Source organism: Tympanuchus pallidicinctus, unplaced genomic scaffold, assembly GCF_026119805.1.
Source record: "Tympanuchus pallidicinctus isolate F22 unplaced genomic scaffold, pur_lepc_1.0 scaffold1, whole genome shotgun sequence".
Lineage (NCBI taxonomy): Eukaryota > Metazoa > Chordata > Aves > Galliformes > Phasianidae > Tympanuchus > Tympanuchus pallidicinctus.
In genome coordinates, this window is record NW_026294618.1 from 87,854,595 (window position 1) to 87,866,798 (window position 12,204).

Here is a 12,204-nt window from a genome sequence, read left to right on the forward strand (position 1 = left end):
CTCAAAGCACACCACTTTGATCTGTCTTCCTTTCTGTCATGTGACAGTGAAACAGAATAAGACAGGATGCCCAAAGGCACCATGTTGGTATCTGCAGCCCCTAGCAGCCACCCTCTCTGTGCATCATGGAGAGGCACCCGCAGTGGCAATTTCACCAGAGGGCACCCTAGAGACATCGCCAACCTCTTATTTGACCAGTTCCGTTCACCTCAACAAAATACTTTTCCAGCCAGGAGGAAGGTTAGGGTATAGCAGAGAAAACATGTGAGAACTGCTCCTGGATCTATCTCATGCAGTGTTTCTAGCAGATCTGGAATTTAGCTGTGGGCGTAAGCAGTTTGCTGGCACAGGTGAGGACCCATCAAAAAGAGTAAAAATAGGATGGTGTTTGAACCAGTTTGAAGTTGCTTCCGACATCAGTAGAGATTGCAATGGCAATGTGGGCACTTGATTAAAAAAAAAAAAAAAAAGACACTAGGGTTTTCCAGTCTGCACTTCAATCTGTAGTGCTACTGGAATCAAGGAGGGAAAGGACTAGGCAGGGAAGAACTACATGCTCAGTAACTGGGAAGAATACTTTGATACATAACAAAGGAGACAACAGAAATGACATTTTTTTTCCTTCATAGAATAAATTCTGCTACATAAATCTCTAGCAGGAGTGGAACCCAAACAGGTTTTAGAGATTAACAAAAAGGGAGGTTGAAGGTTGGATGTGTAGAGTTTCAAGCAACTTTGTTATGTCACTGTGTCTGGCTGTAATGATAGACAACAGCACCTACACTGTTTGTGGAAATACAAAACCGGGAAGCCTCTTTTGACTTTTTTTCCTATTCCATACTGTAAAGGTCATACACTTTAATGCAAAATATATTTATACATTTTTCTGTTTTCAGGTTTTTTATTGATTCTTCACCTACCGTTCTGGGAGTCACAGAAAGGCCTTGAAGATGAACAAACCTTCTCTTTCCCCAAGATAAGACACGTACTTTAATCTTGCAGTGGTCAGTTAAATAGCACCAAAGCAGCACTCTGAATGGGCTTACATGGTTTTAAGAGGAGAAGATCATTGCTGTCTGCCATGACCTAATGGAAGCATGCAGAGAAGGTATGGTCATTTTTTCCTCAGAAAGGCACAGTGATAGGACTGCATTAGATGAGGTAATGTACACAAGCTGCAAGAAGGGAAATTCTGATTATATTTTAAGAAATTATTCACCGTGACACTAGTTAAACCTTGCAACAAGTCACTGAGAAAAGGCAGTTCTTCTGTTTTTGGAAGTGCTTGAAACTTGACTGGATAACATCTTGAGCAACCCAATTTAAGTAGGCTGTGCTTTGAATCAGATAGTCTCCAGATGTCTCTTTCTATATAATTCTGTTATTCTTTGACAGAGATTTCGCTTGCTAGGAAGATGAAATGCGACAAAGATTTTTCAAGAAAATAATCCTGTTAGTGTATCTGTGGTAACTTCTGAAACTTTCTTAAACAAGCACATGCAGTGCTTACTTTACTATGTTGTCCTGTGGCAAACCTGGGAGAGAGGTGTCAGGGTTTCCGGTCTGGAAGCTTCAGAATTTATGCGGTGTGAGAAGCAAAGTAGAAACTATGGTCCGTAGTAACAAAAACTGAAGACAAACAAGAACACTCCCATAAACCTATTTATTTAATATTACATTATTTACAGTACATAGCTGTTCATGGAATGTAAGAACACCAGTTCTCATCAGCATCAAAGAAATCTCTGCATGAGGCACAGCACCCATTCTGTCCCGATGCCATTAATTCTCCATCCCTGATACCTGAGATAACACAAACCAAGTATGGAAAACACTTGCCATTACCAGAACTTCTTAGGTCTTCCCAAAACATCTGTACTACTGTTATCCTTCAGTGTTACTATAGCAAAGCCGCATTATATCAGAGGATATCTTAACAGAAAGTTTTCACCTCTGTCCAATGTTTTATGCTGTGTGTACACAAAATGAGACACTTTGCCCCTAAAATAAGGAACTGTGCTGCACTGTTGTACTTGCTACAAATTTCATAGCTGAGAAAGCAACACTGCTACTGTTAGTTACTGTTTTACTTTCCTGTAGTTCACCATTTTCAGTAAGTTTTGAAAGCATTATTTAAATAGGCAGAATGTTCCCTTGTTTCAGTGCTGGAAGGCATTTCTTGATAGCGAGGAAGAAGTAAAAGGAATGAACTGAGTGTTACTTTCAGGCAAAAGCTGAGTCACAGCTCCATTTCACTATGTAATACATTGCCCTTTGTGTCCTTCCGCCTACAGACTGCAGCAGCCTTCAGCCATCTACAAGTTGAAAGTCATGCTTAAAAAAAACCAAACGATGGCATCAGCAACTTTGGTAACATGTCACATGGATCAGTGACCGTGATTTTGGGAAAGTTCCAAGTTTAGAAAATACCGCCCTACTACTCCAGTTTTGTGGCAAGATCTTTTTATTTATGTGGCTTATTTGTAATACTGTGTAGGACCAAGGGTTTCATACTGAAAATGAGATATTACAGGAAAGTGAGTAACAGAGACAATGGCCATTCACAGTTCTCCATGATGTGTGGTGTCTGTTAGGAACTGAAGAGAATTAATCAACACATGCTTACTATCATGTCATGTGGTGACCAGTTAATCAAAGTCAAATGAGAGACTTATGCTGCTTTTGGGAGCAAACACACCATAATGCAAACTGAAATAACAAAAAACACCAACAACGTTAGAACAGTTGCTGTTGAACCCTTGGGTAAGTGCTCTGTGAGGATGGATGAACTAAGTTTCCAGACTGATCAACAGTCTGAATGATCAGGTTCCTAGACTTCTGAACAAAATCAAGAGCCAAAAATCTGGCAGCTTTTTCTAACGTTAGTTAGAATTTATACACCAGGCATCACTGTGCTAAAAGCCTTTGTCATCGTTGAAGATTTGTATATGACAGTGGACCTATTATTACTTTGGGAATTCACCCACCAAGCTGATGTCAATTAACATGCTATTGTCCTTCTGCAAGCAGTTGGCATCATTGGCAGTTAGACAGAAGAATGTATAAGCAAATATTAACAAAAGCAGCCTTAACCATTAGCTATTCTTTGCTATACATATTCTTTGTGCAGCTGAACTATAGGTACAGCTATGCAAGCACATAAATATGTAAAATGTAGAACAAAAAATGTACTTATGGCTCAGTGCATAAAGCCAAGTTATTGTTATACTTGTATGACCTGCTTGTATTCATACTAAAGTTACCTTAGCGGAATAAAGCAAACTGTACAAAGTGTTCTTTGCCTCTATCCTCTTCTAAACCTCTGCAGTTTCAGAAATAATAGATAAGTTTACAATATGTAATATGAGCTTCTATATTGTCTGGGTATAGCTCTAAAGAGAACTCAGCTATCCACAACAGCACTGCACCACATCAAAGACCTGAGCTAGACACCATGCTGTGACGTACAGATACCACGAGCTTCTTCAGAACTAACCTACGTACCCCTGCCTGCACACTGCTACTACTAGGCAGTATATGCATGTGTAGTGTATTTCAGAAAAGGTCTAATCTGATTGCTGTAAAATTGGTTCCAAACTGCATCCATCTGCACACAGTGAAACACTATGCCCAATTTATATCCTGTTATGACACTGCCAATCATAAGAAAGTGAACTACTCCATCATCCTAAGACAGAAGTTTTCTGAAAGCAGATGCAAGCAGGAAGGACATACTGTCATACTGTCTTACTGAAATGTTATGCAAAACGTCACCACAGAATTGTCAGCACATCTTGCAAAACCTCAAGGTCATCCTTGGTGTCAGATGCTGTAAGAATTCTTTTAAACCATCAGTTTTTGGAGAAAAGGCATTCAAAGATACACAAAAAAGGATACAAATGGCTTTCAGTATGTTTTCTACATAAATCATATAACGCAAACAAAGGGAGAGCAGAAAATATTTCTATGTGCAACTGTTCCCTTTTAATTTACTACATCCTGTTATAAATGTATAATCCAATTCTCTGAGAAATAAGAGGTCTTCTGTGGCTCTAAGAGCCAAGCAAAGACTGGGAGAAAGTCATCTTTCCAGACATAGCAACAGCAAAACTCCTGTGATTGAATGACTGAAGAGGTAACATTACTACACAGCGGAGAGATGATTTATAGTCATCAATTGTCCAAATTTCATGGATTTTCTGTTTTTAATAAGAGTATGATAAGTTCGTTATAAGTGCTAGAGGATTTCAGTAGAACAGTCAAGCATAACTTTGGGGGGGAGGAGGGGGGGGAAGGTAGAAGCAACTCTCAGTAACTTCCTCTACTCCTTTTAGTAGGATTACTAAAAGTCAGCACCTATCAGAGTAACGCATTCCAATATGGAGATGATGATCTCCCAGCTGTGTCTCTTGGCGTAGCTATTTGACACTGGTACAGAAGGGGTTGCAGTGGAACAGCACTGTCCCACCTCTGAAAGCTCCTCCATGAGGGGAGAAAAGCATTAGGGGACTTACATTTTCTCCGCTTTCACTCTTGGACCCCGCATTGACTTATCAACTGATTGCTGCTGGCCTCGTGCTCAGTGAGAATGGACAGAAACTAAGATTTAAACTAGTTTTTAAAACTTTCTGAAAGTTATTTTAGCAAGAGTACTAATTTAGTTTAGGTCAAGGTGATTTATTTTCTCTCGTACAAATGGTCACTCTATTTTGTATCCAGATTTTCATTGCAGCACTTAACATTGTATAAGATCACTGTATTTTGTAACCAAACAAGAATCTGCACAATAACACCGAGCACTGTATCTATTAGAATTCACACGTCCTCAATGCAAGCATCAGAAAAGCTGATTAAAAAGTGTCACCTTGTGTTTTATGGTTCAAGTGTATTATAAAAAATGGTCCCATGAAACATCTGTTTAGTATTCACATCAGTTTGGTTTAAATGCACGTCAACACATAATCCGTGTATTGCAAGTCTGAGTGAAAACAGACCATTTCAGCAAATTCAGTTTCCCCTAAACTCCTTCAGAAGTAATTGGTAATCTCTGCTTTACTGGATGCAGAATATGATTCACGAACACTAAAACACTCTCAATGAACTTTAAAATCTTGCCTTTAATCATCAATTTTTACCTCTTTCCATTATCGCTGTTTCAGTGACACAGGAACATATTCTAATGGATCGTTAAATAAACAAGGATCTATCTTTTTACATTTGAAAGGATATTTTTCAAACAACTGACAACAAGAATAAAAATGAATCATAATAACCTTTGATACAGATGCATGTTTACTTTCAACAGCTGAAGACTGCTTCTTTTCAGCCCTGAAGAACCTGGCGTTTAAGTAGAACAGCAATCATAAACTGCAGAACTCTGCAGCAGTTATGAAAGAGCAAAAGAATAAAATCTTAATTTCTTTACCTGCATTTCCAAGACGTCAAAGACTGCATCAAGGATGGCATAACTGCCTAGGAGGCAGGCAAGAGACTACGCTGTAATCATGGTTATTGAAACCAATCTGAATTACAGAGGCTAAACCAAACCTTATTTCTCTAAAGCAAAACTTATCTCTTCATACTGCGTTTAGCACAGCATAACAATTCAAGAATATCCTTTTTCTGAGTTTCGTGGAGCTGTTCTCACATGTGATACTACTAAGAATTACTGCAATCCAGTGTTCTAGAACACAAAGCAATGATAGACTAAGTAGCAGTGGAACAAAAACCAGTTGGCAGTAGAACTCTGAATAACATTCATGGAGTATATGGCTTGATCCTTAAAAAATATTATTATTTAGGATAGAAAGCAAAGTAAAAAGCTAAAAAACTTACAGTTGGACAAGTTTTGAAAGGTATTTTCAAAAACAAATTAGTGACTTCCATGGGAAAAGGAAGGAAGGAAGGAAACAAGCTTTTGTGGGAATTCTCCCAGTCCCACAGTTTGCAAAATCAGACACGTTATCACAAAACCTTAGAAGACCCTGCTTATGAGAACACAGCATTAAGAAGCCAGTCAAGTTCAAACAGAAATCAATGCCCAGAAATAGAATTTGTATTCCTGGTGCTAGGAGAAAAAAACAGTAGATAATTTCAATCTACAGACTTTGTTTATCATAAAAATAGTTACTGAAAGGGAATCAAACAGATTTTAAAACGCTCTATACTTTTAACAGTGTAGGTTGTGTGTTTTAGCAGCCAAACCTCTGGCTTTTGCTCACACATCAATCCATACAAAGAAAGGAAGCCAAAAACAAACAAACCATCTTCTCCATCACTGAAATCTACACACCTGGTCCTGCATCACTCCACTAAGCAAGAAGTGTGACGCTTGCTCAAGAGGGAAAGAATCACACCCAACTTGGAAGACAACTTTATATTATTTGCACTGTTTTTAATGGTAGAGCGAAGGGAAGATACCATCTCAGAATTGTTCAATAAAAAAATGTGGAAAGATGAAATTTCCACAGAGCAACAGTTGTCACCTCTAGTGTCAACCACATGCTGCACTTCTGCTGACACTATTTAAATACATTGCCTTCGTAGATGTGTTCATGCATGGCTTTGCTGCTGCTGCGCATGCAAGTGAGTGGGTAAGTTGAAGGATATGTAAGCATGCTCACTGAAGACAGATGTTTCACCATACACAGTGTGCCCTGCTGATTATGGAAGTTCCAAAATGGCAGGCATGATCTGCAGAGTCTATTTCAGACTCCTCACATTTGGTGAGGAATCCCGAAGCCAAGGATTGAGACAAGTTCCAAGAACGTCTGAGTCTGGAGTAACAGAAACAGGAGCCTCTGGGGGAAAACAAAGGGTTGGTTTTTTTATTTTTATTTTTAAACTTCTTTACACAACCATTCCTGCTTCGCAAAATAAATTTCCCACTGCAATTCACAATACGCTACATTTGTTTCTGTATGAAAGTAATGAAATTGTCCACATCTTTGAGTAACATTTGAAAATGAGAGTTCCAGACCACTAAAATGTTAGATAATGCTAAACATCATGCCAGAACAAACAAAATAAGAATGAGTGGAAATGGACAGTGTGAGTTGTTGGGAAGAAACAAACAGGGAAGTACTGAAGTTCTCAAAGGGACTGAGTGCACCAAGACCTATGTGAAATATTTTCACTCTGTGCTGTTGGAAACACTATGGGAGGTGAAAATTGGAGGTAAGGGCAGGGAGGACTAGAATGCAGAATGCAGCAGTGGTGCTTGATCCCTATTTCTGAACATCAAGAGTCATGTTTAATATAAACTTTCAATTTGTGCTGTTGGTAGAGAGCAGCTGCAACAAGAGTACATTTGTGAATTCTATAATTCATTCTGTCTTGAAAAATAACAACTCTGCACTCACCCTATGAATGGACTGGATGATCAAATGGAAAGACAGAATTTAGATTGTTAAGTGAGAAGTTCTGATATCCTTACGAGTTCCAGTTCACGATTAATTCACAGGTAGCTGATCACTCTGAAATGTGACCAAGCTTTGAAGGCAGAGGTCAAAAAGGGACTTCTTTCCAACAGCTATTCAGACTTCAATATGGAACAATCTTACAAGCTCTATAAGTTTACTTGAGAGATTACAGCAGCTTCTATGAATAGCTGTATTGTTTTACTTGATACAGACGCTGCAGTACCTGTTCTGTCGAAAGCAGTAAAAGGCCTTTTAAGTGCAATTTCTATTTATCTTCACTGTTTACATTATAAACATTCTAAATGACATGCTCACCACACTGCTATGAGGTACAAAACATCATTTCTATTTGTCAGAAGGTATTAAATGACTTACCTAAATCAAACTGGGGCGGACTGATTCCTGAGACCCTCGCTCCCAAGTTAACTGCTCTTCCCACCCGTACAGAAAAATGCTCAGGATCACTGATGGCTCTGTTTACACTTGCTAGGAGGCAAGAACTTATCACAGAAGGGACAAAATAAATAATTTCTACGCCTCTCAAGAAGTCACAAAACTCCTGAATTTGATGCTGCTAGAAGAAGATTGCCATAAAGAAGGAAACTACAGAGCACTGATTTAGCACCTCTGCCTGACCAAGGGCTGCTCACACATAACAGCGGAGATGTACGCTCCAAAGGGTTTGTGAACCTTTTTTTGACATTAACTTTCTCACACCTTCATCACCCTGACTATACCCACTTCTACCAAAACTTTCATCATGTCCTTTCTTGAATCTCATCTTCCCTCATTAGATTCACAACCACAGTTTAATAAATAGCTTTAAGGGTAACTGCCATCCTCCACCTTGCATAACCAACGATCTAATGAGAAAACGGTATTTCAAATACGTTTCAAATGTATCGTGTTTTCTCTAAAATGAAAAAGCCAAACTACAAGAACCAACTTGACACTCAGCTCCAGATCACACCAAAAGGAAATCCTTATGAGTGAAGAGAGAAATGCACAGAAGAATGTTTAGGTCACAGATACAACTCTCGTGTGCCTTCTGGAGAGCTCCCACAGATAAAGGGAAGACAATCTCCAATCAGCAGTGTAACACAGCCAAAACCCTATAGCTGCAGGGAAGTTGCATTACAGTGTAGCAACAAATCAGCAACTCCTCCAGGCAGAACTAAATTGCAAACATCATATTGAGAAACAAAAATTATTGCTCCTTTCCCTCTACCCTCAGGCCTGTAATTAAAGGAAACTCAAAAGAGATCCTCTTGGTTTCTCTTCCTTGAAAACAGAGTCCTGTTGAGTCTTTCTTCAGTTCCACCAGAAACTCCTCACAGTCTGCCTTGAAAATAGACTCCAGATTCAGAAGACATGGAAACATAGAAGGCAAGGATGTAGAATGCAGTCAAAAATGTTTTGTTTAATTGAATCAACAGAACACGTTGTTAGAGGTATGTGGACCCTCACGATTCTCTTAAGAATTTAAATACTCTGATTACGTGAAAACAGTAGATACTCTTAGAGAAAAGAGCAATTAGCACTGAAAAGTGAGGAGAAGCTTTAATCACCACAGAACTTAAAGAACAGCTGCTAATTACTGCCTGTGGGAAAGAAAAGGCTAGCAGGAAGACTAATAACAAAATTAAATACTAAATTTAAGCTCCTTTGCTCTCTGGCGTCCACAAACACAGGGCTTGTGTTTTAGAGGCACCCAAATGGTCTACTTGGACTGCTTTATGAAAATGTCCTCCAGCTGCTGACCTGGCATCTCTGTCCTTCAGCTTGTGACAGGCAGCACTGAATGCCTGGAGGCCTCCTGGGCTCATCCCACTGACCTCCATCAGGACATTCAGAATCCTGAGCAAGTACGTCACATTTTGGAATGCAAATGAGTAGGATCCATAAATCATGGTGGTTCTGCTGCAGAGGACATTTATTATGCAAGACATGCACAGCATGCTTCTGCTTGGTGCTCAAGGGCTTCCAGGAAGGTGGCTCCTGATGGTAAGGCTGCAGCACTGCCTGAAAGCCACAGAGGGCAAATGGGAAAGATCGGGAAAACTTTGTTTCACAGCACGGGACTTCTTCCAGGATAAGGTGATTATTTAACCATTTTCCGGAGAGGTTCCAGTAATAGCATACTGCATCACAGCCAGGGATGTACAGTCACTACAGATTTTTTCAGAATTACAGTAAGCTTTGCAGTGACGTTCTGGTAGCTCATTCCAAAGACTCTCCTTGTTGGCATCCAGTCGTCCTTGTAACGGCGAGGCAGGCATTGCAAGCGCCCACTGAGAGCAGTGCAGAGCTAACTGCAGAACTGACAGTATATCCTGAGGCCATTTTCTTGCACACAGAGCAACTAACTGTGCAACTGCACATATACTGGTCTAAACAGTTTTCTGTTGGAGAAGTGTGTTCATAGCAGCACGTCACCAGAAACAGCTGAATGGAAAACTGGCAGCTATTAAGTTTCTGTCACAGAAACTGATGTAGCAATCTAGGTTTTTGACAGAGAACAGTTTTCTAACCCTAATTTTAGAAACAGCATAAATTATTGGTACAGGTTTTCAAATTTTTTTAAAAAACTATTGAAGGCAAAAAGCTTGCCAACCTGAAGACTTGCCTGCTGCTTTCCTCTCTTCCACTGCATGAGCTGATCCAACAACAGATCAGCAGCCACCCTTCACCAAGCATGTCTTCACATCCTTTGTGACAGCAGTATTTGGCTTAAGTTTGCACTGTACTGCACCACCATTTCCTGCACAGCAAAGCTCTTCAAATCAGATATGCAACACCTGTGAATGCATGTTGTTAAAACAAGGACTGACTGAAGAGGATCATCAGCAACTAATCTACCGCCTCTTCCCACGTGCAGGTTCTTTCACAGACATGGCTATTGGTACTTATACAACTGAGCATCTTCTCAGGTCTTTTCACTTGCTCACTATTCCTCAGCCAGCAATGGCCCAGAAGCTACTTACTGATGGTGCAGTTCAGACTCTGTTTCACGTGGCCTGTCACATTCACCTTGAGCTCAAACCATCTGACACAAGCCTTTACAAGCTAAAAAGCTATTTCTTGCCTGGTACATATACAGAAAACAACAGCTCTGAGACAGACACAGACTTCAATGGACAATTTCCCTAAAAAGTCATCTCCTGACTCAATCAAAGATCCCAGCATCACTGTAAAAGCTGGTTTCGACACACAGAAATACAGTAGCGATTAAGCATTGTCTAACCAAGGCAACTACTAAAAGCCTGCACGTAGCCCAGTACTCTTTCAAATACACAATCATTACTATGTAAAGGCTGCTGCAAATGTAATGCCTCCTACTTTATGATGTTGGCCCATGATGTCGGAGGCAGATATTGGCATTCTGGCAGTAGAAGTCAAACCTTCCCACCAGTATCCCATTCCACACTGTGGCCATGCGACAGATGGCAGCAGAGGGGCAGTCTGACAAAATGACATCTGACCCGGGAGTGCCTATGGAGCAACGGCACATCACTGAACTCCTCCACGCATAAAAAACTGGCACCCACTGACATTCATCGGTATCTGCTGAACGTTTTTGGAGGCCAACCAGCGAGTGCGAGCACAGCAAGGCAGTGTGCTTCAGCCATGGCGACAGCGGGTCACCGCCACGTGCGCAGCAATGTGAGCACAGCACAGAGGCTCTCGTTCATTGCTGGTGAAAATACACAGCTAACTTCAACACAGGTGGGTGCTACGTTGAAAAAGCACTTCTCGTAGCTGAGAATCTGCTCTACCAAATACAGCTACTCTGCCATTTCTGTCTTTTGTTGTTTGCACGGAAATAAACAGGAGGCACTACTTTTGGAGAAACCTACACGTGTAATTTTGCTTTTTAAGGAAGGAAGAGCTGGCCGTCAGTAAAATGGCAAAGGATCCAAGGCAGCTCCTGAGGGCAGTGTGACCACGCCGTGCTTCCCGCTGCCCCAGCACACAGAGCTGAGGGCCGCACAGCCGGGCTTTACACACGGGCTTCTCCCGGGACGAGAAGCAAACCAATTGGTCGCGCACCAATTAACCGCGGGGGATACAGCACGCGTGTCGGTGACCTCTCTCCCCCCTGTCCCGCGGGTAAGGCGCGGAAGGCCCCGCTCGTAGCCCCCTCACCTCAACCCGGGCGGAGGAGCGGGTCCCGGCGGGCAGGGCGCGCTCCAGGGGAAGCCGGGACCCCGGTTGCCTGGGCAACGGCGCGAGGCCGCCGGGAACGCCGCCAGGCACGTGACACACCGCGCGCACGACGCAGCGAGCGCCGAATTACGTCACCCCTCTCGCTCCCACCGCCTATAAATAATCCGCGGCACGGCGCATGCGCGGCGCGGGCGCGGTTCAGGGGTGTGAGTGCGTAAGGGGGGGGGGGGACAGGGGTTGTGATGCTTGTGATGCTCGGGACCGGTGTCAACTGCGACGTCACCGCGGCTGCCACCGTGCCCCGGGCCTCACCTTCTATTTTTATTCCTTTGTTTCAAGTCCCCGCCCCTCCGCAGCGGGAGGACGGGATGACGCCATCTGCTTCCCGGAACGATGACACGGCCGCGCCGTTGGGGGGAGATGCGGTCGGAATGCTCGCGGGGCTTCGCTGCCTTAAAGGGCCGGCGCCCCCCGGCCCCGCCCCGCGTGCGGGGGGCGGCCCTGACGGACGGGCGCAGCTGGGGGCCGGGAGCGGCGCCGGGGGAGCCCGGCCCGGGGTGCGGCGGCGCGGCGGCGCGGGCGGCTGCCGGCCGTTTAGCGGTCCCCTCGCGGCCGC

General features: G+C 42.6%; 1 protein-coding gene across 1 annotated transcript in view; it reads right to left on the minus strand.

Moving 5' to 3' along the window:
* Positions 1-11,649, minus strand: part of PACC1 (proton activated chloride channel 1) — an 80,017-nt gene extending 68,368 nt beyond the window's left edge. Inside the window, exon 1 of the mRNA XM_052702151.1 lies at positions 11,568-11,649. The gene's annotated coding sequence lies outside the window, so the exon portion shown is untranslated. The remainder of the gene's footprint in view (positions 1-11,567) is intronic.
* Positions 11,650-12,204: the final 555 nt, after the last annotated feature.